The sequence below is a fragment of the Myxocyprinus asiaticus genome, chromosome 39 (assembly GCF_019703515.2).
Source record: "Myxocyprinus asiaticus isolate MX2 ecotype Aquarium Trade chromosome 39, UBuf_Myxa_2, whole genome shotgun sequence".
NCBI lineage: Eukaryota > Metazoa > Chordata > Actinopteri > Cypriniformes > Catostomidae > Myxocyprinus > Myxocyprinus asiaticus.
This window is the reverse complement of record NC_059382.1, coordinates 402,501-425,000: the sequence shown is the minus strand read 5'-3', so window position 1 is coordinate 425,000 and position 22,500 is coordinate 402,501. Positions and strand designations below refer to the sequence as shown.

Sequence of the window (22,500 nt, the reverse complement as noted above, 5' to 3'; positions counted from 1 at the left end):
ACTCTGTATCTGCTCCAGATATCCTCTTCTTTAATTAATATTTGTATTATTAATCCTATTTAAAATATGTCACATTAATATGACAGTAATTTAAGTGCAGCCTCTGTAAAAATATAAAGCCAAACATAAATGTGTAAAAATGATGATCAGTTTAATGGGGGGAAATATTAACCGACTAGTAACTCCAGTGTCGACTAGCAGCATCAGAACCGTTTAATCGACTAGTCTCGCACATCACTAATCCAGACTGTGATCAGTGAGTCTGTATTTGGTGAGGATCCGTCTCTGTTTTGGATCTCTTACAGTGTGGAGATATTCTGCTAGATTATACGTTCTGTTTAGGGTCCGATAACATTCCAGTTTGCTTTGGTTTTTACTTTCATTTTCCTAATGGTCCAAATATGAATTTGTGCTTTCTTTTATGATTTGGTTTATTGTGATTTGGTTTTGTTCAGCAGTGCTGGTCTGAAACTGGTGTTTGTTAGTTGTTAGTGTGTTTGTGAGTTTCAGAGTCAGCTGATAAAGGGGACTGGTTTTAGGCTTCAGCTCTTGGGTTTTAAGGGCTTCATGTTGCAGTGTGTTAGGGGAACTTGAATTTAGGTGTGTCCAGAATTTGAGGGATCGTTTTTCAATATGTATAATTAGGGGGTATCTGCCTAGTTCGGCCCGGCATGCATTAGTAGGTGTTCTTCTCTGAACTCTTCGAATGTTTCTACAGAATTCTGCATGCAGGGATTCTATGGGGTGTTTGTCCCATCTAGAGTAATCTGTCAGACAGAGTGGACCCCAAACCTCACATCCGTACAGAGCAATAGGCATAATAATACTATCAAAGATTTTACTCCAAATTGTTACAGGAATGTCTATTTGGATAAATTTGCCCTTAATAGCACAGAATGCTCTTCTAGCTTTCTCTTTTAGTGCATTCACTGCCAGACCAAACCCCCCCAAAGCACTGATTTTAAGACCGAGGTAGTCGTAGTGTAGGGTGTGTTTCCCAGAGTGAATGTGTATCTGGATTCCTGTAATCTGGCTTTTTTCTGGAAGATCATAATTTTAGTTTTTTTCAGATGGACTGTCATGGCCCAGTTCTGACAGTAGTTCTCCAGCAGGTCCAGGTGCTGCTGTAGTCCTTGTGCAGTAGATGACAGCGGCACCAGATCATCTGCATAGAGAAGAACTTCAGAGTTATTTGGAGTAAGACCGGGTGTTGCAGATTGTTCCAGTAGCACTGCTAACTCATTAATGTAAAAGATGAACAGAGTTGGACTCAAACTGCAGTCCTGTCTCACTCCACGCCCTTGAGTGAAGAATTCTGTTCTTTTATTGACAATTTTAACCTCCGCACCTGCTGTCTCTCACTGTCTCTCTCTCTCTCTCACACACACACACACACACTCACACTCTCTCTCTCTGTCACACACACTTACACACACACACACACACACACTCTCGCACTCTCTCACACACACTCACACACTCTCTCTCTCTGTCACACACACACGCACACACACACTCACATACACACATACTCTCTCTCTCTGTCACACACACATACACACACACATACTCTCTCACTCACATACACTCACACACACTCTCTCTCTCTGTCACACACACATACACACACACACACACATACTCTCTCACTCACATACACTCACACACACACACACTCTCTCTCTCTGTCACACACACACACACACACACACACACACACACACTCACACTCACACACACACACATACTCTCTCACTCACATACACTCACACACACACACACTCTCTCTCTCTGTCACACACACACACACACACTCACATACACACACACATACTCTCTCACTCACATACACTCACACACTCTCTCTCTCTGGAGTATGACCAGTTTTTGTCATAGGCCACAGTTATTAAGCAAATGCATTTGTCAGCCAATGCCTCTGCCACAGCGAGTGTCTGTGCTCATGTCATCATCATGCCCCTGGAGGTTAAATGTCACTTATAATTTGTTGATAATCCTCTTGAAATATGTGACGGTGCATTCTTGATATTTTGTATTTAGGGTTGAGAAAAGTATGGAAGTTCTGAATGTAATATTAACCATAAGAGATGAGGTGAAGCTGCCTTCAGACATTTACTGCAAAAATGTCATGTTTTATTACATTTGACCCTTTACTGTCGTTCTTGTTGTTTTTGTGTTTGTTGTATTTTCATCTGAATGTTTCCTTTAAATAAATGTTTAGACTCTGACCTGTGAAATACTTTGATTTTATGTATGACAAGCTATACAAATAAAAACTATAATTATTATGATATGGTCCTACAGTATGCAGATATCATGGCAGACAGAGAGTGTTCATCCATTCAAAACAATGAGCAAATACTTCAAATCACATAACTTCAGTGGAATCACTCCATCTAGCAGAATGTTACAGAGTTTGCCTGTAACTTACTATGGGGTCAAACGAAGTCAAATATTTATGATAAATACTGACACACTGATTCAAGGGCGTAACCATGTCTTCTAGGGGTGGGGGGGGTCATGGGTGTTGAGGTCACAAATATAATGGTCTGAATAAAGGCTTTAAATGCGATAAAAATATAATTATAAAATATTGGTTTTAAATAAGTACAATTGTTTTTTTTTACGTTCACACAGTACAAGACAAACACTGTGTCTGCATCGCCAGCAGTTCACCTGTTTCAGTCATCTTTTCTTTCTTTTGTGCTGATTCAAAGAAAAGACGAATATAATTTGAATTTCTTTTCATCAGTGATGTATCTGTAAAATAACATGACTGTGTCAGCTGGCTAGCAAAAAGAAAATACACACAATTATTTACGGCCATCACGTTGTCCCTCATGGTGTTTTTTCCCCAGAAGAATCTGAACACGATATTTTCTTCAAGAATCCGAACGCTGCTCTTCTCCATACAAAAACAGTTCATACTGAGCACTACTGTCAAGGCAACAATTCTTTTAATCCTAACTGATGCAGTGTGTAATTTCTAATTTCTTAAACAACCATGTCGGAAGACGTATCCCGTGGTCGTGGAAAAGATGTTACTGTATTTCAGAAGGGGCAGAAAAGACAACTCCTAATGAGATTATTTTTTTAAAGGCTTTATGTGCACATGAGTACTAAAACATTACAAAAACTAATTACGTAGGAAAGCATTTTGACGCTTTATGCCCCAGGAGCCTCTGAAAGTGTTTCAGCGGAACCGCTGTCCTCCGTCTGAATGACATCAGGCAGTTCAGCACCGATGCGCGTGCTCACTTGTGAGGCATGCTATCATCGAGACCAAGTCTAACTCCATGCCAAGAAAAGAGATGCTCTGAACCGGGGAGAGCTTGCTCTTTTCCCAATAGACCCGAAGCTCTAGACGGCTGAGGTGTGTAAGCACCAGGTCCCTGTGTGCACACAGCAACTTTCGAGAGTGTGCTAGAATCAGCCAGTCGTCGAGGTAGTTGAGTATGCGGACGCCCACTTCCCTTAACGGGGCAAGAGCTGCCTCTGCGACCTTCGTGAAGATGCGAGGGGACAGGGACAGGCCGAAGGGGATGACCTTGTACTGTTACACCCAGCCAAAGCAAACCGTATGAAGGGTCTGTGTCGAGGTAAAACGAGATGTGAAAGTACGCATCCTTCAGGTCTACCGCTGCGAACCAATCCTGATGCCGGACGCGCGCCAGAATGCGCTTCTGCGTCAGCATCTTGTACGGGAGTCTGTGTAAGGCGCTGTTCAGAACTCGCAGGACCAACCCACCGCCTTTCTTCGGTACGATGAAGTAAGGACTGTAGAACTCTTTCCTCATCTCGGCTGGAGGGACAGGCTCTATCGCGCCCTTACGCAGAAGGGTCGCGATCTCCGCATTATTCCGTTCCACAGAAGAAAGTTCAACATGTTTGCAGCAAACATGAGGGTGATGAACAAGATGATGACAGAATTTTTTATTTTGGGTGTGAATTTGTTTGTTCAACAACTTGGAAGTCCACTTCATTAGAAGACCAGAGTATTCACTCTTAAATATTAATACTGATTTTGTTCTAGTGAACATACGTGTGGATCATATATATAATATGAACATCCCTCTGTGACAGATAACAGCATTGAAATAGATATGAAGGTAAAGTTGAATACAGTATTTGTTATATTGATTTTTTTTTTATCATAAATGAGACAAATTCATATTAGTATGTTTCTTTATCTGTTGAATATATTCATTAGCTTCTCTTTATTCAGCTAATATTATACCTTTAAAATCTTGGTTCTCACAGGTTTTAAGGGTGCACTCAGTAATTTATTCCTAATTAAACAACTTTAACTCCTAAAGACATGAATTGTCATGAGCACTCATATTAAAATGAAGACTCCAGTCATATCAGTAACCTTATAAAAGCTGTTTTATTCTACATGGAGAGGGTTGAATCACATGACCAGCCGAATACTACTCACGTCCTGTTATTGGACACTTTCACTCATTGATTAAAGTAATCATGTCTGACTCTGAACAGTACATTTCTACAATGGCATCTGAAACTGAGAACTATTGATTTTAAATGATGCTGCATCCAAGACACTAGGTGCCAGTGTAAGTCCAAGATGACACAAAGACAAAAGTTACTGACTGCACCTTTAAGTACTTGTTATGGAGTTTTTATTTTATTTTTACAATGACCCTTGTGTGACCTTAAAGGGATAGTTATTTGATTAAATACAAATTCTCTCATCATTTACTCACCCTCATGTCATCCCAGATGTGTTTGACTTTCTTTCTTCTGCAGAACACAAATGAAGATTTTTAGAAGAATATTTCATCTCTGTAGGTCCATACAATGCAAGTGAATGTGGTGAGTTACAACACATAAACAACATCCACACACTCCCGCAGTACAGTGTTTATATTTGCATTCATATCTTATATATTTTGCTTATATCAAAATGTAAAGACAAAGAATACCCTTTAATTAATTCTTTCATTATTGTTTAAAATTGTGATTTTGGTTATTTGTATTATAGGATATTTAAAAGTATGATTTTGGCGCCCCCCTCTTGTATGACGACCCAATGTGTTACATATGTTGCATACCCTATTTTTGCACCCCTGCATACACATGTGGGATGACATGAGGGTGAGTAAATGATGAGAGTTTTCATTTTTGGGTGAACTGTCCCTTTAAATGGAAATCAAATCACGTTCGTCTTTTCACTCTTTCCTCCTGTGTCTCTTCTGTTGACATCGATGATCCCAGTAAAAACACAGGAAAAGGAAAACTCTAAAGGGAAAGACAGACAAATTCTGTTTGATTCAGGTGAGTGAGAACGAGCTCAGTTTTCAGTTTATCTGCTGATCTGGAGTCAGTTTTCTCACATCAAAGGAGACAACTCCGCTGATAGCAGACACGCTGTCACGTGACGAATTCGGGATGGACCAATCACAGTCGATTGTGATTACTGGTTAAGGTCTTTTATTTATTTATTTATTTATTTATTTATTTATTAAATCCGTTGATGGTGTTATTTCCATATGTATGCCAGGTACCAAATACTTATTATTTTATAGATTAAAAAAAATTATATTTTCTAATGAACAAATGTCTCAATTATGACAAATAAATAAATAAATAAATAAATAAATAATGTGTTCACACATAGAGATCACTGTCAAAATACATTTCTAGCTGATTGTATTTGTGTCACCAGAGGTCACATAATATGAATTAATTTGATTTAATTTATCTGTTCATTTGAAATAAAACCCTGAACTAAAATACTTTTTTAAATCTGTTCATATATCAAACACACATTATGACTGATATTCACATGTATTAAGAATAAAATTAATGAATTCACTGATGCTCCGGCATTAATGAGTTTAATAATTAGTTCTGAGGATGTCAAATCAAGTTTAATGAGTTTTTGGGGTGTTTTTATTTTGCGTGCGTGCGTGCGTGCGTGCGTGTGTGTGTGTGTGTGTGTGTGTGTGTACTGTGACTTCCGGTCTCACCTGTTCTGCAGGTATCATGGAGGACAAACACAAACTAGACATAAAACAGCAGAAAATCTGCTGAAATAAGATCATATCTGATCATACACTATATTGCCAAAAGTATTCGCTCACCCATCCAAATAATTGAATTCAGGTGTTCCAATCACTTCCATGGCCACAGGTGTATAAAATGAAGCACCTAGGCATGCAGACTGCTTCTACAAACATTTGTGAAAGAATGGGCCGCTCTCAGGAGCTCAGTGAATTCCAGCGTGGTACTGTGATAGGATGCCACCTGTGCAACAAGTCCAGTCGTGAAATTTCCTCGCTACTAAATATTCCACAGTCAACTGTCAGTGGTATTATAACAAAGTGGAAGCGATTGGGAATGACAGCAACTCAGCCACGAAGTGGTAGGCCACGTAAAATGGCAGAGCGGGGTCAGCGGATGCTGAGGTGCATAGTGCGCAGAGGTCGCCAACTTTCTGCAGAGTCAATCGCTACAGACCTCCAAAGTTCATGTGGCCTTCAGATTAGCTCAAGAACAGTGCGTAGAGAGCTTCATGGAATGGGTTTCCATGGCCGAGCAGCTGCATCCAAGCCATACATCACCAAGTGCAATGCAAAGCGTCGGATGCAGTGGTGTAAAGCACGCCGCCACTGGACTCTAGAGCAGTGGAGACGCGTTCTCTGGAGTGACAAATCACGCTTCTCCATCTGGCAATCTGATGGACGAGTCTGGGTTTGGCGGTTGCCAGGAGAACGGTACTTGTCTGACTGCATTGTGCCAACTGTGAAGTTTGGTGGAGGGGGGATTATGGTGTGGGGTTGTTTTTCAGGAGCTGGGTTTGGCCCCTTAGTTCCAGTGAAAGGAACTCTGAATGCTTCAGCATACCAAGAGATTTTGGACAATTCCATGCTCCCAACTTTGTGGGAACAGTTTGGGGATGGCCCCTTCCTGTTCCAACATGACTGCGCACCAGTGCACAAAGCAAGGTCCATAAAGACATGGATGAGCGAGTTTGGTGTGGAAGAACTTGACTGGCCTGCACAGAGTTCTGACCTCAACCCAATAGAGCACCTTTGGGATGAATTAGAGCGAAGACTGCGAGCCAGGCCTTCTCGTCCAACATCAGTGTCTGACCTCACAAATGCGCTTCTGGAAGAATGGTCAAAAATTCCCATAAACACACTCCTAAACCTTGTGGAAAGCCTTCCCAGAAGAGTTGAAGCTGTTATAGCTGCAAAGGGTGGGCCGACATCATATTAAACCCTATGGATTAAGAATGGGATATCACTTAAGTTCATATGCGTCTAAAGACAGATGAGCGAATACTTTTGGCAATATAGTGTATATGTGCTGTTATTTAACATGGATTTCAACAGAAGCGCCAGTTAAGGAATTTTATCGAGTATTTTCTTCAGTTTGGGTGAGTTTAAACAATTGAATGTTTTAATATGTTTTATGGTGTTTGTGAAGCTGTAAATGGATCTGATGTAATTGAGTTTGTTCAGTGAATGAACATTCAGTAGTCACACAATCATTAAACAGATGAATTGTAAATGTATAATGTAAACAAATATATTTATCATCTGTAAACTCCAGAGTAACCTTTTATTCAATTAACTTTTATGATGATGATATTTTTTATAAAGATTGCGGGAAAATCTATCATCTGCTGTCGGTGTTTGCTTCAAGATTTGAGTTTGTTGTTTTGTAGTCATTAAATTAATATTCATTAAAATAACAGAAGTCTCTGATGTCCTCATTTAGATAGCTGAAGTAAATGTGTGTGTTTGTTGCTTTTTGGTGAATTTCCATTATGATACTGTGAATTAATTCTGATTAAGTAAATAGTGTTCTGTTCATAAATATTAAATATAATGCGGATATTAGAGAAGAACACACACATACATACACACACACACACATGCACACACATACACATGCGCACACACACACATACATACATGCACACATACATGCATATATGCACACATACATACGCACACATACATCCATACATGCACACACACAAACACATACATGCACACATACACACACACACACATACATACATAAACACACACACACACATGTACACATACATACGCACACATACATGCACACATACAAACACACGCACATACATGCGCACACACGCACATACATGCGCACATGCGCACACACGCACAAACACACACACACCGAGTGTGGTGTTCATTAATGGTTCACATTTAAGTGATTTATTTTTATTATGATTTTATTTTTAAATCCATGTGCTCCATTTTTGTGTTAATTACAGTTTAAAATTCATACGAGTAATAATTATTAATATTCAGATGAGTGTTATAATATGTGACTCTACCCTCCCTAGCAACCGGGCCAATTTGGTTGCTTAGGAGACCTGGCTGGAGTCACTCAGCACACCCTGGATTCAAACTCACGACTCCAGGTGTGATAGTCAGCGTCAATACTCACTGAGATACACAGACCCCCATATTTTTGCTTTATTGATTTTGCTTTCAAAATTAAATTAATGTATTGAAACACAAACTTTTCTAGAGACATTTCTAAATTCAAATTGCACTAAACAAATTGTATTTAATCACCTCTCATTTGCCATCATGCAAGGATCTGTCTACAACAACAGGTGGTAAATTACCTATACAAATTAAGAGCTAAAGAAAATTGTAAATGTAAACACAATGATATTGAAATATAAATCAGTTTTAGGTTCAAGGTGTTTTTGTATCATTTTATGCAGAGTTCACAATGCATGTAAGCTCAAACTATTCTGTGGAAATAAAGCGAACTTCGAGCGTCCATCGAGAATGTCTTGGGTCATTTGCGCATTTGCAGGGTCGCGACCTGAAGCAGGTGATCATTTTAAACCCTGAGCTACTATTTAATATTTTTGCCGACTTCCCAGCTTCCTGATATTGACATCGGGATATTTGTCAGATATCGGTGATATCCGATTACAAACAAACACAGCAACAACTCTGGAGTATCTGTAAATAAAGCAAAACAACAGAGAATAAAAAAAGTTTTCCTCAGATGCCACGTTTGTTATTTACACAAGTGTTAACACAGTGCACGTAAACACATTCGCCGATTTCGAGCCTTCTCGCAAGAAACGGCCGTGTAAACGCGGTCACTGTCTGCACTCCCATTGGTAGTCGCCACATTATGTGCTCATTTGCATTAAAGGTGAAGTGTGTCATTTTAGCATGACTAGTGGCTCTAAATGGAATTAGAATCTGTTTTTTAACAATAATTAATAATTTTAATAATTATATATCACACTTTATATATTTGCACATATACAGTGAAATTCTTTTTTTCACATATCCCAGCTAAGCTGGGGTCAGAGTGCAGGGTCAGCCATGATATGGTGGCCCTGGAGCAGATAGGGTCAAGGGCCTTGCTCAGGGGCCCAACAGTGGCATCTTGGCAGTGCTGGGGCTTGAACCCCTGACCTTCTGATCAGTAACCCAGAACCTTAACCACTGAGCCACCACTGCCTTTAACACCAATGGATGCTGAAAGTGAGCAATGCAACAACTGGATTGTTCCCATCATAATCAATAAATGTTTACATGTCACTCACCTGCAGTGTAAATACAGTGCAAACTAATCTAAAGCCGCCTGATTGGATCTGTTATTGATACTTTGAGAGTAATATCTTAGAGTGAATGGTGTTCAATGTCTTTGATAAATGTCATATTCTGAGTTTATGATTGATATTGTTTATTGTGTGTGTGTGTGTGCGTGTGTGTGTTAGTTGTGTGGAATCAGGTGTGTTGTATTGAAGTGAGCGCTCCAGTGGAGATCAGCGCCATTCGAAGATCGACCGTCACTCTCTCCTGCACCTTCAGCTCGTCTGATCGCGTCACCAGCCGCATGTCTGTGGACTGGAGCTTCAGACCCGAGAGTGGTGGTCCAACTAAACTTGTGAGGAGATCTTCTGTGAGCTTTAGTTCAGAGGAGAATACAATTCTGCACTCAGGGGTCAAGGGTCAGGCCACAGGTAAGAGCATGTCAAGAGGAATAGTCTGAAGGATTATTAAGACAGCTTTATGGGTCTAAACTCTTGAAGAGGAATAGTCCGGTGTCTCGTATGCTCTTTTGTGTCTGCAGGGCGTGAGACACACATCTGTGTGGCTTTTACGGCTCACGTTGAGCTTTGACTGACAGCATACAGACCTGCGGCTTTATTCCGTAAATCAAGTTCTCTGGGATCCCACACTGAGTTTTACCAGTGATAGTGGCTATAAAATAATGATCAGAAGTGGGCCATTACGAACTATTTCAAACTGAATCATCATGAAATCTAATTTAGCATTTACGTTCAAACGGTAATTAATTTACACAGAACGGAGCCACAGTTTGCTGACAAGAACCCTCTTAGGTCGTCTGGATTCAGTCAGTTTTATTAAAGTGTTTGTGCATCCATCACTGCGTGTGTATCTTTAATCAAGTACAACGGATGGGTTATAAATTCCATCTCAAGCTACATTCATATCTTCATAAAGGTAACAGGGTTAATACTTTTACAGTTAGAGATTGTACAAGTCATGAAACTACTGTATAGCTAGATGAACAAAGCTCTGCAGCTTCAGAAACTCATCTGATATATTGATTACTTATAATAACACACAGACAGAACAACACCTGAATGAACTGATATCAGGAAATACATCGTGTGTGTGTGTGTGCGTGTGTGTATCTGTGTGCGTGTGTGCGCGTGTGTGTGTGAGAGAGTGTGTGTGAGTGTGGGTGGGTGTGTGTGTGAGAGAGAGTGTGCGTGCGTGCGTGCGTGCATGTGTGCGTGTGTGTGCGTGTGTGTGTGTATCTGTCTGTGTGTGTCAGGAGTGTCGGTGGCGTTCACAGATGTGGCCGTGTTGCTGGTGTTTGTTCTGGTTCCGGCAGCGCTCGTCACATTGCTGCTGTTGGGCAGAACTGTGTGTCTGTGTTGGTCTGTATCAGAGAGTCCAGCTGCGACTCATCACTCGCCCATCGAGGTGATCGGCGGGTAAGAACAAACACACCAAACTAGTCGACTGAAATGGGTTTTTTAATGGGATGCTGATATCCAGAATGCAGGGTGTCTGATATAATGCCATTATATCACACAGTTTATTAATGTTAATAACATATATTTAACACTCTATTTACTCAATTTCACACAAAACGTTACTACTAATAATGAAAAATTAAAAAATCGAAATAAATAAGATGGTGTGTTTTTAAATGGTAGATAGCCCTTTCTTCCGGTTCCTGTTTAGTCATCTAATTTTAGTAATTTATTTGCACAAAGAAACTGTTAATATATTAAGAAGGAAATGACAGTACACACAGTAGTCCAGCAACCACTGATGACATGTGCGCATTAATAATCACATTTTCTCATAAAATACCGAATCAAACTAATTGTAGAAACAGAGTACAGTGAATGACATTTACTCATGATGCACGTGAAGTGCTTTAAGTTGCTCTCACGCGCTCGTGTGGATCCAGCGAGCAGTTAACACGGCCCGGATCATCTGCTCGGAGTGTCGCAGACTGACCATCATGCAACATTCATAATTCAGAGGAACAGTTTTGATCCAGGCTGATATAATACATGCTCCTGTGGAAGATATATGAGTTCTCCACAGGAAGAAAAAGCTGCATTTGCACATAAATGAAATCTGTTTAAATATGTGCATATTTACAGATGGTATATGATATTAGTTTTATTGATATTTGCCTTCATATCATTACACAAGACAGTTAAAGGTGTACAGGGAACTGTTGAAGAGAGAGGGAGAATGAAACTCAAACGCATTTGTCGCAGTTTTGCTATTAACAATTTTTTATTGAGATATATATAAAACAGAATAGCAATATATATATATATATATATATATATACAGAATCAACTTTAACCCCCATTATTTCCCCCTCTAAAGAAGGGTTTTTTAATTCTGTCAGCAATAATGATGAAAAAGATTAAATTAAAACATAATGATCACGAAAATATGACGAGGAAAAATAATACTGCAAGAAATTAAAAATGTTTTTTTTTTTTTAAGAAAGCAAAATCTAGTAAGCATTCATGTAAACAGTATAGTCATAGAATGTTGTGTATTTCCCAGCTGAACAGCTGAAAAATGATCTTTACTAACGGTTAATGACCTCAATGCTATAAATGTGTCATTAAAGGGACAGTTCACCCATAAATGAAAATTCTCATTTACTCACCCTCATGTCATCCCAGATGTGTTTGACTTTCTTTCTTCTGCAGAACACAAAAGAAGATTTTTAGAAGAATATTTCAGCTCTGTAGGTCCATACAATGCAAGTGAATGGTGACCAGAACTTTGAAGCTCCAAAAAGCACATAAAGGCAGCATAAAAGTAATCATATGACTCCAGTGGTTTAATCCATGTCTTCAGAAGTCATATGATAGGTGTGGGTGAGAAACAGATCAATATTTAAGCACTTTTTTACTATAAATTCTCGTCCTTGCCCAATAGCAGAAAGTGTAAGTGAAAGTGTAGATTTATAGTAAAAAATGACTTAAATATTGAAGTCAGAAGTTTACATACACTTAGGTTGAAGTCATTAAAACAAATTTTTTAAACACTCCACAGATTTCATATTAGAAAACTGTAGTTTTGGCGAGTCGTTTAGGACATCTACTTTGTGCATGACACGAGTAATTTTTCCAACAATTGTTTACAGACAGATTGTTTCACTTTTAATTGACTATATCACAATTCCAGTGGGTCAGAAGTTTACATACACTAAGTTAACTGTGCCTTTAATCAGCTTGGAAAATTCAAGAAAATGATGTCAAGCCTTTAGACAATTAGCTAATTAGCTTCTGATAGGAGGTGTATTGAATTGGAGGTGTACCTGTAGATGTATTTTAAGGCCTACCTTCAAACTCAGTGCCTCTTTGCTTGACATCATGGGAAAATCAAAAGAAATCAGCCAAGACCTCAGAAAAAAAACTGTGGACCTCCACAAGTCTGGTTCATCATTGGGAGCAATTTCCAAACACCTGAAGGTACCACGTTCATCTGTACAAACAATAATACGCAAGTATAAACACCATGGGACCACACAGCCATCATACCGCTCAGGAAAGAGACGCATTCTGTCTCCTAGAGATGAACGTAGTTTGGAGTGAAAAGTGCAAATCAATCCCAGAACAACAGCAATGGACCTTGTGAAGATGCTGGAGGAAACAGATAGACAAGTATCTATATCCACAGCAAAACGAGTCCTATATCGTCATAACCTGAAAGACTGCTCAGCAAGGAAGAAGCCACTGCTCCAAAACCACCATAAAAAAGACAAACTACAGTTTGCAAGTGCACATGGGGACAAAGATCTTACTTTTTGGAGAAATGTCCTCTGGTCTGATGAAACAAATATTGAACTGTTTGGCCATAATGACCATCGTTATGTTTGGAGGAAAAAGTGTGAGGCTTGCAAGCCGAAGAACACCATCCCAACCGTGAAGCATGGGGGTGGCAGCATCATGTTGTGGGGGTGCTTTGCTGCAGGAGGGACTGGTGCACTTCACTAAATAGATGGCATCATGAGGAAGGAAAATTATGTGGATATATTGAAGCAACATCTAAAGACATCAGACAGGAAGTTAAAGCTCGGTCACAAATGGTCTTCCAAATGGACAATGACCCCAAGCATACCTCCAAAGTTGTGGCAAAATGGCTTAAAGACAACAAAGTCAAGGTATTGGAGTGGCCATCACAAAGTCCTGACCTTAATCTGATGAATTTGTGGGCAGAACTGAAAAAGTGTGTGTGAGCAAGGAGGTCTACAAACCTGACTCAGTTACACCAGTTCTGTCTGGAGGAATGGGCCAAAATTCCAGCAACTTATTGTGAGAAGCTTGTGGAAGGATACCCAAAACATTTGACCCAAGTTAAACAATTTAAAGGCAATGCTAACAAATACTAACAAAGTGTATGTAAACTTCTGACATAAATACATCATTTTCTCTACTATTATTCTGACATTTCACATTCTTAAAATAAAGTAGTGATCCTAACTGACCTAAGACAGGGAATGTTATCGACAATTAAATGTCAGGAATCGTGAAAAACTGAGTTTAAATGTGTTTGTTAAGGTGTATGTAAACTTCTGACTTCAACTGTACCTGTGTAGTGGTGTTCAAAGTCTGAGACCACATTGGAACCCAACGAATTAAAAATCAAATTAAAACCTGGAAATAAACAAAGTTTTAGAATTTGAAAAAGTGCTTAAATATTGATCTGTTTCTCACCCACACCTATCATGAGGGTGAGTAAATAATGAGAGAATTTTCATTTTTGGGTGAAATATCCCTTTAATCACTATATATCCACAACATAAACATCAGATTACATCACAGACAGTGAGCAGCTGAACTTGAACTAGTCAGAATGTGTAACTCGTGTTGTGAATACACCGTTTCTTTAAAAACACACCACACGTAACGCAAGATCCTCAACTGTGTAAACGTGAGGAGTCACTTCTAAAAGTAGAAAATACTTCAGTAGATTCATTATATGAGATTGTTTAATCTTACATATTAAACATTTTGTATGTTTGATACATGTTGAAATAATTAAGCAGTTTATACATTTTACAAAGTTTGGTCTGTTACAGTTTTAAGTTTTTGTCAATTTGCATGAACTAAAATGTTGTTTTTGTTGGCTAAAATTATATATACATAACATTTACAGTCTAAATTATATTTATAAAAAAACATTTCAGAGGAAAGTGGACTAAAATGAATAAATATGAAATGAAAATTAAGGCTATGCAGATGCAGCATCTGGAGATGTAACTTTACTCTTTTCGCCGGTAAAAGCAAACTACATTAGTACCATTTCAGTGTCGCAGTATCCCAGCCGCGACGATAACATATGTTGTGGAGGCGGGGACTATGCAAATTACACTCCACTGATGTCACAATGTAGCTGATCTCAAAACGAGTCGTTTTTGCTGGGTGGAAAAATAAAGTGCTGTTTTTATTTTATTTATTTTTTTACTGGAGAGGAAGTTTTGACTTCTCAAATTTACGGTATGTTTTTTTGGGGACCACGACCTCTTATATGTCATGACTCCTTTACCTTCTGTGTGAGGTGTGTGTGAGTAGTGTGTGTGTGTGTGTGTGTGAGGAGTGTGTGTGAGAAGTGTGAGTGTGTCTGTGAGTGGTGTGTGTGTTTGTGAGTAGTGTGAGGAGTGTGTGTAGTGTGAGGAGTGTGTGTGTGTGTGTGTGTGTGGGTGTGAGGAGTGTGAGTGTGTGTAGTGTGTGTGTTTGTGAGGAGTGTGTAGTGTGTGAGTGGGTGTGTGTAGTGTGTGTAGTGTGTGTAGTGTGAGGAGTGTGAGTGTGTGTGGTGTGAGGAGTGTGAGTGTGTGGGTGTGAGGAGTGTGAGTGTGAGGAGTGTGTGTGTGTGGATAATGTTTATAGTGTGATGAAGCTCCAGACAGATTTGTGCTGATAAAACTCTTGTGTTTGAGTGAATGTGACTCTTGTGTAATGATGCTTTATGACAGTAAATGATAGACTGTTACTGTAATCTATACAATAAATTCCCCTTTGCCAGAACTGATGTCAGATCAGTGAATCTACTTTACATCTTTACCTGACAACAGTCACATGATCATTTACTGGACAATCTGCATGTTCTGATTGGCTCTTTATGTTCACTGGGATCTCTCAAGTGTAAGTCATTACAGCTTGTACAGACCTGTTTTTGCTTTTGATGAATACAAAATCGTATTATATAATAGATATTAACTAACAATATTACCTCTAATCCAATAGATAAAAAGGACTCAGTAGTTAGCACTGTCACCTCACAGTAAGAAAGTCCCAGGTTCGCGTTCTGGCTCAACTGGGCCTTTCTGTGTGGAGTTTGCATGTTCTCCCAGTGTTCACCTCCGGGTGCTCCAGTTTCTCCCACAGTCCAAAAGACATGCAGGTTAAGTCAACAGGAGACCCTAAATTGCCTGTAGGTGTGAGTGAGAGTATGTCTGTGTGTGTTGCTCTGTGATGGACTGGCCACCTGTCCAGGGTGTTTCCCTGTCCTCAGCCCAAGACAGCTGGGATAGGCTCCAGCACTATCCACAACCCTGTATAGGACAAGAAGCTACAGATAATGGATAGATATATATGTAAACTGTATTACAAAATTACATCAAATTGAATTGTGTTTTTTATTTATTTATTTATTTTTTATCCCTTTTCTCCCAATTTGGAATGCCCAATTCCCACTACTTAGTAGGTCCTCGTGGTGGCGCGGTTACTCACCTCAATCCGGGTGGTGGAGGACAAGTCTCAGTTGCCTCCGCTTCTCAGACCGTCAATCTGTGCATTTTATCACGTGACTCGTTGTGCATGACACCGCGGAGACTCACAGCATGTGGAGGCTCATGCTACTCTCCACGATCCACACACAACTTACCACACGCCCCATTGAGAGCGAGAACCACTAATCACGACCATGAGGAGGTTACCCCATGTGACTCTACCCTCCCTAGCAACCGGGCCAATTTGGTTGCTTAGGAGACCTGGCTGGAGACACTCAGCACACCCTGGATTCAAACTCGCGACTCTAGGGGTGGTAGTCAGCGTCTTTACTCGCTGAGATACCCAGACCCCGAATAACTTGCATTAATAATAAAAAAATAAAATAAAAAAAAAGTGTGTCTGTGCGTCAGTGTGTGTGTGTGTGCATTAGTGTGTGTGTGTGTATGTCTGTGTGTGTGGATGTTACTTTGGCCTGTTGCCATGGAGACAGAGCATCAGCGGAGATATGGGGGATTCAACAAGGTCTGTGTGGTCTTGTGAACAGAGAGAGAGATGGATGAAGTTTCACCGTCAGCTGGAGTCGGAGGATGCCGTTTCAGTGTAGTTGCCTTGGCAACAGTTGGTGGCCTGATCGGGGGTGGAGGTGCAGTCCTTTTAGGGTGTCTGATGCAGACTGAAGGTATCCACACACACACACACAGAGCACTGCTCATGAATATTCATGAGAACATATATGCTGATCATATACTGTGATCAGGTGAATATAAACAGGAGACTTACAGCTGTGCGTGTGTGCGTGCGTGTGTGGACAGAAACATGTTGCGGCATTGAAACTAATTTGTCCGTTCAGGTGTGTTAATCTCAGAGATCTAGTTCTAGAGTTCAAATCATTGAGTATTTAGCGATTTGTACATACTTTCTTATATAATAACATTTTAACTTATCACTTAGTTGTAAAGCATTTTGTGTTACTATTTACATTCTCTATTACAGGAGTTATAGTCGGGAGGGGCATGTTCATTTAATCCAACCAATCACACCTCACACCTGGGACAATTCTTCAGGCATACCTCCTCCACCCCAACTCCACTTTATGCATATACTACGAAATTATTACACAATTTAAAGGAATATTCCGGGTTCATAATGTTGATGAACACAAAAATTACATTTCAACTCATCCCTCCTTTTCTTTAAATGTGTGTTCCAGTGAGACACTTACAATGGACGTCAATGGGGTCAATCTGTAAACATTAAAATACTCACTGTTTCAAAAGTATAGACACAAGACATAAACAATATGTGTTAGTTGGATAAAATCGTTTTCTAACCTTGGATTGAACATATGAGGATTATTTTAACACATTAATGAAATGAAATTACAGAGATTATTTAGCAGAGATATTAAAATTAATGGGAGAAATTGGAACGCTCAACCAAGAAGCTCTGAGCGCCCAACGGTCAACAGATGTAGAAAGGAAGTCCCACCTTACAGGTAAAAGAGCCAATCACCTTTTAGATACAGACATCACCTGTCAATCAACTCTAGAACGTGCATGCGCATTAGCTATACAAGTAATCTGAGGTAAAGAATCACAATTTAGGATTCTAATATTATCAGATTTTTTTGCTGATTTGAAATATGTTCTTTGATCGTAATCTTGACCAACCGTTATTGAGATTTAATTTAATTTAAATGAGTTTTTTTTTTTAAATTTTCTTTAATCTATTTGTGTTTGGACAACATTCTAGTTCCATGTATGCTTTGCATGGAAAACGATAGGGAGAGAAATGTTAAAATGAAGTGTTATTTTGTGTTTTTGTGCAAGATGAATTTAAAGGGGTATACAGTACTTGTTAGAGTTTAATGTCTTATGTTGAGATTTAGAAGAGATTCTGTTAAATTGGAGTTTTCAGGATTATCATCATGGTAAAGAGTGGAGCTTGAGTTTAGGATGAGGTACATGATATTTATTGCTCTCTTTATTGAGCGATTAATGTGCTATCCATAGCATAGTCACCAAGCTGCATTCTAGTGGGGATGATTTTGATTCATTTCAGTAATTAGAGTCTTTTGATTCCATTCACCAAAAAGATTCGTTCAGATTCTTTCATTGACCATTTCAGCAAATTATGCCTTTGCTCCAGTAGATGGTGCCAAATGACCATCTTTTACGTTTTGAATGAGTCATTCACGACCAGAACAAGTCTAATTATCCTTTATTAAATTATGCATATCAAGAGACTTCAGCACTTCAGAGTGTTTAAGCATCATAAGCGTTTCCCCACAAATGACAACAAAGCACATCTATCATACTGTGAACTGATGAGCATGACTGTTCATCAAGCTATACAAAAAAAGACAACAATACTAGCCTAAAAATAATTATGAGTTTCAACAATGTCCGTATGTCATTGTAATGTGTGCTCATCACTCACTTTTATTCATATTTAATCCGGCCCACTTTCATGTTGAATGAGATTGACATGCAGCTCCTCCTCTCATTCAGTTGGTCAGCAGATCCTCATACATGAACAAGATGATTGATTCATTCAATTAGTTTGCGAACGAGTATACCAGTACATTCAGTTTGTTCATGAATGAGATGACTGACTGGTTCAGTGAAGGGGCGTATTCCTTCAGCGGTTTAAACCAATGAGATGCTCCTTTACTCGAATGCTACTGACTCGTGCTTTAGTCAGTCTTGACATGCAAGAAAAGCCACCAAAGCAGTCTCACGCTTCAAACTACAGATTATTGGCTTCAAAAGGGAAAGATGTCAATGTACGAGAAATATGAGTCAGTGTATAGAGGTAAATGAGAACGATTCGTTCACTTAAAATATTCGTTCACGAATGAAACTTCACTACTGCATTCTGTAATACTTTCCACCAGCATGTATGTGGCATACTAAAATTCACTGTCACTAGTTAGTACATAAATTACTTTGACATGTCTAATTTTGTTGGGTTTAATAAGTTCAATTCAATAAGTTTCCCTGTACTCAATGTATTTGAGTTAAGATTACATAGTAATAAGGGGCCTGGGTATCTCAGCGAGTATTGACGCTGACTATCACACCTGGAGTCGCGAGTTTGAATCCAGGGTGTGCTGAGTGACTCCAGCCAGGTCTCCTAAGCAACCGAATTGGCCCGATTGCTAGGGAGGGTAGAGTCACATGGGGTAACCTCCTCGTGGTCGTGATTAGTGGTTCTCGCTCTCAATGGGGCGTGTGGTAAGTTGTGTGTGGCTCGTGGAGAGTAGCATGAGCCTCCACATGCTGTGAGTCTCCGCGGTGTCATGCACAACGAGTCACGTGATGAGATGTGCAGATTGACTGTCTCGGAAGCGGAGGCAACTGAGACTTGTCCTCCACCACCCGGATTGAGGCGAGTAACCGCGCCACCATGAGGACCTACTAAGTAATGGGAATGGGGCATTCCAAATTGGGAGAAAAGGATATAAAATAAAAATAAAAATATATTACATAGTAATTTTAAGTTAAGAAAACTCATTTCAAATAGGTGGAACAACTGTCCATGACTGAATCAAGTTCAGCCAAAGAATTATTTTCTTTCTGAGTGCAGAAGGCTGCCAGCAACACATTGTTTTGTTCAGATTTTCAGAAATGTTTCCTGGTACAGGATACCTTTGCAGTGGATCTGTGAGAGATCCTGGTGAGGAGCAACTGGCATTCTACAGTATCTAATCAGCAAACTCCTGCCGTGAGAAACCAGGTATTCCGCTATTATAAAGCAAGTGTTTACGTACCTGTCAAGTGGCATTGGATAGTTTGCTGTACTACCTGCTGGGCAGAGAGTTTGACCTTCTTAATGATCGCTGTGTTATTATACTGGTTTCAGATCATGAAGAACCAGAATTCCACAGTACCCAGCTGGTAAAGGAGGCAAGGAGCATGTAACAGCTGGTGACTTGTCCTGGCTGTCGAGTTTCATCACCTGTGGAGAAGAGGGTGATGATGCAATGGAGGAGCAGTCACTGGAGTGAGGCAGTAAACGGTAAAAGATCCGTCAGGGCTCCACCTCATACATGTCTTACTCTACCACATCATAAGAAACACACAGCTCTCTCTCTCTCTCTTTCCACAAGCTCGATCCATCAGCACTGATAAACATTTTCTCGTTTTTGATTGTCGCTAAAGTGGTTCACAAATAAACACTTTTGTTCTACAGTGCTATTCTGCCATCATTATTCAGAGGATCAGAGACTCTTTAAATCAGGAAGGTGTGGGTTTAGACCCTGTTCAAATCTGAACTCTTGTATTGATACCAGAGTCTAAGGCCCTGTTCACACCTGGTATAAGATGCGTTTTCGGCAATCCGATCACAGGTGGACAGATGAGACACATCAGGATTTACACCTGGTCATCTCTTTTGATTGCTTGTGTTCATATTTCAAGGGGAGGGTCTCTGATTTCATGACAACGTACATCAATTATTATGCTAGTGTGTAACTGCGTTATAATAAAGAGCAAAAAATGACAAAGAAAGAGAAAGTGCTAAAAAGTTGCGCACTGCTTCTCCTTTCTCCTTATACTTGCATTTTATCCAAGCACCAACATGCCGTCTAGAGCAGAATAGTCAGTTTTGTGGTGTACCTGTATTACCTGAGCTTCACATAATCTGTGTCAGTGCATGGTGATATCAGACACACTGACGAAGATCCGTGAAGTTCCTGTACATGTACAGTTTATGGATGTGCTATTTCAAATTGTCCAATCAGATGGTTCTTTCCTTTTAAAGTTTTAACTCTGGTTTCAGCTTTGCTGCTGTTTTTATTTATTTTGTATTTATTTTTTATCCCCTTTTCTCCCCAATTTGGAATGCCCAATTCCCACTACTTAGTAGGTCCTCGTGGTGGCGCGGTTACTCACCTCAATCTGGGTGGCGGAGGACAAGTCTCAGTTGCCTCCGCTTCTGAGACCGTCAGTCCGTGCATCTTATCACGTGACTCGTTGTGCATGACACTGCGGAGACTCACAGCATGTGGAGGCTCATGCTACTCTCCACGATCCACGCACAACTTACCACACGCCCCATTGAGAGCGAGAACCACTAATCACGACCACGAGGAGGTTACGCCATGTGATTCTACCCTCCCCAGCAACCGGGCCAATTCGGTTGCTTAGGAGACCTGGCTGGAGTCACTCAGCACATCCAGGATTCGAACTCGCGACTCCAGAGGTGGTAGCCAGCGTCAATAATTGCTGAGCAACCCAGGCCCCATAATGGTGACCCAGATGGGACTTTGTTGCTGTTTTAACATATTTAAACGGATGATCATTTACACTGTGAGGCCAATGTGATCACATGCGTCTGACCACCTCTGAATGTGGACAAATCACAAAATGGAATAAGGGAGTCTTAAGGGAATATTCTGGGTTCAGTATAAGTTGAGATCAATCGACAGCATTTGTGGCATAATGTTGATTACCACAAAATTAATTTCGACCTGATCACCTGTTGGGGTTTATTGTGCGATAACCGGCTGACTGTACATTGAGTTTAACTTCTATTGAACCCGGAATATTCCTTTAAGTGTCATCCCGTTTCAAATGGATCACCCAAAACGTATCTTTATACCAGGTGAAAATGGGGCCAATGGAAGTTATCTTAATCTGATCTTCCTGCTTTAAATGTTCAGAACATCTCCTCTTCAGATGTACAGTTGGAGACCGAGTCACCATCTAGAAGTACAGGTGTGTTTTATAGATTAAAGAGGTTTGTGTTTAGACGACATCATTTGTGTGGAACTGTTGACATGAATGCTCCTGATTGATTTCTGGGATTGATCTCTCACTATTACACTGCTAATGAGAGCTTCTCTGTTCTCTACATGTGTGTGTTTGAGAGAAGATGTTCTGTGAGTCCAGTGAATACATGTCTCAACATGTGGGTGGTTTGGCATTTACTGAGTGTTTACAACACAAGAATAATGTTCTGCAGCGTTGATGAAGCTGGTGCTGTGGTCATGGGTCCAATAAGGTCCTGGAGGAATCCCCCTCATCATGGTGGGGGTGTTCAACCGCTGGTCATCACAGCAGAGAGACACACAGACCCCTCAGAGGAGCTGTATATCCACACCCTGAGGCAATCACATGGGCATTGATTCAGCGCTGTTACCATGAGAACGGCAGTCTGAAAGTACAAGGCTCCTGCATTATATT

General features: G+C 40.0%; 1 protein-coding gene across 2 annotated transcripts in view; it reads left to right on the top strand.

The window, feature by feature from the left end:
- LOC127430352 (uncharacterized) overlaps positions 1 to 2,307 on the top strand; it is a 21,182-nt gene extending 18,875 nt beyond the window's left edge. For both annotated transcript variants that reach the window (XM_051680098.1, XM_051680100.1), the window contains exon 4: positions 1 to 2,307. This exon is cut by the window's left edge and continues 2,433 nt beyond it. The gene's annotated coding sequence lies outside the window, so the exon portion shown is untranslated.
- Positions 2,308 to 22,500: the final 20,193 nt, after the last annotated feature.